Source organism: Loxodonta africana, chromosome 20 (assembly GCF_030014295.1).
Source record: "Loxodonta africana isolate mLoxAfr1 chromosome 20, mLoxAfr1.hap2, whole genome shotgun sequence".
Taxonomy (NCBI): domain Eukaryota; kingdom Metazoa; phylum Chordata; class Mammalia; order Proboscidea; family Elephantidae; genus Loxodonta; species Loxodonta africana.
The window spans coordinates 66,082,849-66,087,623 of NC_087361.1; the positions used below are offsets into that span (position 1 = coordinate 66,082,849).

Below are 4,775 nucleotides of genomic sequence, written 5' to 3' on the forward strand. Positions count from 1 at the left end.
AAGGATACTGTCTCAGAGAGCTCGCCATATGGCAGGAAAAGCAAACATCAGATAAGTAAAGAACAATACGACACAACGACCTTTATGACAGGCATATTTGTTTCCTAGGGCTGCCATAACAAATTACCACAAACCTGATGACTGAAAACAGAAGATATTTACTCTCTCACAGTTCCGGAGCCAGACGTATGAAATCAAGGTGTTGGCAGAGTTGGTTCCTTCTGAGGCTCCAGGAAAGAATCCATTCCATGCCTCTGTCCTAGCTTCTGGGGGATGCCAACACTTGGTACTCCATTGGTTTCCAATCTCTGACTCAGTCTTCACGTAACATTCTTCTTTGTCTTTTCTCCTTCTCTATACTTATAAGGACACTTGTCATTGGCTTTAGGGTCTACCTGGATAATCTAGAATGATTTCATCTGGAGAGCCTTACTTTGACTACATCCGCAAAGACCCTTCTTCCATATAAGGTTACATTCACAGGTTCCAGGGCATGAGCGTATCTTTTTGGGGGCTACTATTCAATTCAATTCACTACAGCCTGAGAAGGTCAGGGTGATGCAGGAGGAGACAGTAGGAGAACCCAAAGAACACAGCCTGATAAAAAATGGGGGAAGAGAGTTCTCACGTCAAGGTGGGGAAGAGTATGGTGTTTAGCACGAGTGAAGCATAAAGAATAAAAGTGTTGGCATCTCCTCCCTGGAGGGGAGATGAGAGGGTAGAGGGGGTTAGAAGCTGAGGAAATGGACACGAAAATAGAGAGTGGAGGGAGGGAATGGGCTGTCTTATTAGGGGGAGAGCAATTGGGAGTAAGTAGCAAGGTGTATATAAGTTTTTGTGTGACAGACTGATTTTATTTGTAAACTTTCACTTAAAGCACAATAAAGATTTAAAAAAAAAAAATAACAGGGAAAGAGGCAAGAGAGGGGGCTGGAGAGTTAGCTGAGGGCCAAATCTTTGAGTTCTATCGAGCCAGGTTAAGAAGTTTGGACCTCATCCTTAGTACGATGTGGAGCGATCTAAGCAGGGAAGTGACTGATAGTTTTGAAAGATACTTCTGGCTGTTGTTTGAGAAAAGTTGCTAAAAGCAAAATCTAGTCCCAGCCCAGAAATCATCTCCAAAAAACTGGAGAGAAAGAAGAGTTTTTTTATTGAATTTTTTATTGAACGCATCACAGGCAATCCGCTGAAGAGATTGCAAAGACAGAAAGGAATCTTAATTATCTTTTATACAGCTGACTGGATACAACTCATTACATTCATGGTTAAGAAACATAAAATTGCTAACTATCCAGTGTCTTTATGGCTTCAGGATACCTGAGATTATGCTAATCCCCTTCCAGGAAATGGGAAGGTTGGGGAGGCTCACCTGAAGTTACAGCTCTAAGAGGTGGCTGCCAGATCTTTGAGAAGACCTCCTTGATTTACATACTTCTCAAAGAGACAGAGAAAGCATTTACAATGACAGTTATCTAAAGTGAATGCTGGAAGAACAGCGGGGCGGGGCGGGGGGGGGCCTCTTCCCTTGTTCTCAACGTGGAGAATTAAATTTGTATTTTTCCTTACACTGGTATGTGGAGAATGAATCTAAGCCTGGCAAGACTGGGGACAGGTAGGTCAGTTAGGATGGAGACAAATGCAGAAATACAGGCAAGGGGTAACGCTGGAGGCACGGCCATGGGGATGGAGACATGGGCAACCCTGGAGATACATTTAGGAACAGAAGCAGGAAGTGGGGTTTGATTGGACATGTGCATGTGGGAGGAAAGTGGGAGAGGGGAGTCAAGGATGACATCTGGTTTTATTTGGCATCTGCATCTGGTGGGTCCTGGTGCCTCTTACTGGACTAGGAGGCGCTGGTGGTAGAATAGCTGCAACTTAGCAGGTGCATCCTGCATAAACTTGTACCCCAAATTTGTCCAAAACCAAAACCCAACCCACTGCCGATGAGCAGATTCTGACTCATAGCGACCCTATAGGACAGAGTAAAACTGCCCTGGAGGGTTTTCAAAAGCTGAAATCTTTACGGAAGAAGCAGACTGCCACGTTTCTCCCATGGAGCAGCTGGTGGGTTTGAACTGCCGATCTTACAGTTAGCAGTCGAGTGGTTTAACCACTGTACCACCAGGACTCCTCAAATTTGTCCCCAATGCTGTTGAGCTGATTCTGACTCATAGCGACCCTATAGGACAGAGTAGGTCTGCCCCATAAGGTTTCCAAGAAGAAGCTGGTGGGTTCGAACTGCCAACCTTTTGGTTAGCAGCTGAGTTCTTAACCATTGCGCCACCAGTTTGCCCAGAACCCCTAACTTATGGTTGCCTAGTCTGTAGGGGGAGGGATGGATGGCTCCTGCCGACTTGAGGATTCTGTTTTCTGTGGTGGACACGCATTATTGGTGGAGGAGCATCGGGAGAGAGGGAGAGGCCGCAGGTTCCTCCTAAAGGCATTTGTTTCCCTGGGCCTCCTGTGGGTCTCCTGCCCTCCTCCACCCCAACTCATTTTATTTAAGGACGATTTCTCAAGGGCATACCATGTAAGGCACCTTAGTAGCTCTCCAGAGGGAAATTGATCTTACAAGAATTTACAATATACAGGAAGAGATAAGACAACTACAAAAATAACTACAGGTCAACGTATACCCTGTTAATCACCATAAAAGGCATAAAGAACATAGTCCCAGAAAATCAGGGTCTGAGATGGCACTTTCGAAAGGGAAAATCAGGGAGGAGGAGGCATCTGAGCTGGGCTGCAAGGGGCATAGGATATCTACAGGCGGAAACGTGGGACCAGGGTCAGGTGGAGATATTCCTGAAGTAGGAACTAACGTGAGCAAAGATGGCAGCGGGCTCAGGTAATCACCAGCTCAGTGCCCTGTTGTCTGAGGGTATTTGCAGAGAAAGAATGAGTTCTTAAACTGGGGTTTATGGACCGCCCCCCACAATGTCCACGGAGGGGCTTTGAGAAGTCTGAGAATTTCCTGAAACGCCATGCAAAATTGTGTTTATGTATGCATGTGCATTTTCTGGAGAGAGGGTCCACAGCTCTCCCCACTGCTGAAAAGGGTCTAGGTAAGAGAAAAGGTTAAAAGTGGTACCCCAAATATCCCGAATAAGTACTTACAGGTGGGCTGGGGCATCTGCGGTTTTGACGCGCTCGTGAAGTGACAGTGCACACCTTGAATCTCTAGGTTACGGGAGTAGACAGGTCCAAGCAAGCCTTGGAATGCTAGCCTTAAGAGCGTAGTGCTCTTTGCCCGCCCCTAATCCCCCGCTTCCATTTTACAAGAGTAGCCCACCCACCCTCACCACAGTCTCCATCGCCCTGAGAGAAATGTGGGGGGGCAAAGAAGGGAAAAGAGTGACTCATGCAAAGACTCTGGAATCTCCTCCAGAGATAGGGTGGATGGGAACTGTTCTACGCCAAGGCTGGGGACGTAGAGAACAGTCTTTCAGGTTCCCCGCCCCGCTGTAAACCTATGGTCAAATTCTGGGAATTTCCGAACCAGTCGACCTGGCTGCAGCAGATTTTCCGGGACGCCAGCGCGTAGTGCGCGACTCCGCCGCTGGGTGGCGCAGCGCCGGGTGCCCAGCGTGGGAAGCGCGGGCGCGCGGGCGGGCTGAGATCACACGCCCGGGAAGCGGTCGCGGTGGAGCCGGCGCCCGCAGCAGCTGCGCATCTCGCGTCTCCCGCGGGGCGCTTGGGAGACGGCGGGCCGGGTGCGTGGTCCCGAGGAAGGCGGCCGCGGGAGGTAAGAGCGGGCCCTGGCCGGGGCGGGAGTTTTCCGCAGGCCCGGCCTGCAGGCGGTTTCCGAGCACTCCGGAGCAGGGGTCGGCCCCTGGGGGGATGCCCTGGGCCCCGCTACGCTGCGGCCGGCGCCCCACCTCCGCTGCAGCGCGGCCTCGGGGCGCAGCTACCCTCGCCGCGTGGGTGGCGAGCGGATTGGGGCCGGAGCAGCCCCAGGCGGTCCCGGGCTCTGGGGCCGGGCGAGCCGGGCAGGGGGCGTGGGTGAGTAGCCCCCTCGGCCCGCACGGGAGCCGCCGCCGCACCCCACCTTCCGTTTCTCGGCTCCGCAGTGGGCGTGGTGCCACTCTGCTGCAGAGGGGCGCCCGGAGTTGAGGAAGGCTGTGGGGGAGGGAGAGCGCAGAGACAGGTGGTTGAGGGGGCGAGGGGTGGTGCGCCAAGGCTCGTGATGTTGGTGCGTATTCCTTTCTCCCCTCTTCTTCAGGTGGCGCCGAGGTGTTGGGAGGAGGAGGCGGGAAGGCCGGAGTCGTAATTCGGAAGAGGGCAGGTGCTGCCGGCGACGCCACTGAGCTCTGTCTCTGGTCAGGCCCTTCAACCCCGCCCCCACCCCCTCAAAAAAAAAAAAAAAAAAGTGGGTGTGGCGATGGTGGTGGAGGAGTTTGGTGAGAACTGCCCCTGACCTGCCGGGGAAGGGGGGAGGCTGCCTGGCTCCCGCGTGCATGTCCGGAGCCGCAGACTCCAGCTCTCTGCGCAGGGCGGGGGTGGAGGGGACGATGGGGGCGGGTGCCCGCCATTGAAGACGCTCCAGCAACTGCGGCAGCTCCAGAGATAGGGGCTGAGGGGGGAGGGGGGCTTCTAGGCCCAAGTTCATGGATGGGTTGGCCAGGATATGCTGGGAGGTGGGGGCTGTAGGGAAACAGTAGGTTAGGACTCCTTCCAGCTTTGTTAGCAGCCAAATACCAAAATTTGGGATTCGCCAGGGTGCTTAATTTTTTTTTTTATTTTCTTTCTCTTTCGGTTTGTTTTGCTTTTAG

The 4,775-nt window shown here is 52.4% G+C and overlaps 1 long non-coding RNA gene across 4 annotated transcripts in view; it reads left to right on the top strand.

Moving 5' to 3' along the window:
- The first annotated feature begins 3,637 nt into the window (after positions 1-3,637).
- The window catches only part of LOC111750712 (uncharacterized), a 30,761-nt gene continuing 29,623 nt past the window's right edge, over positions 3,638-4,775 (top strand). For 3 of the 4 annotated variants that reach the window (XR_010318736.1, XR_010318738.1, XR_010318739.1), the window contains exons 1-2: positions 3,638-3,748; positions 4,226-4,322. This is a non-coding gene — a long non-coding RNA (uncharacterized LOC111750712). The other variant, XR_010318737.1, reaches the window with a different exon arrangement.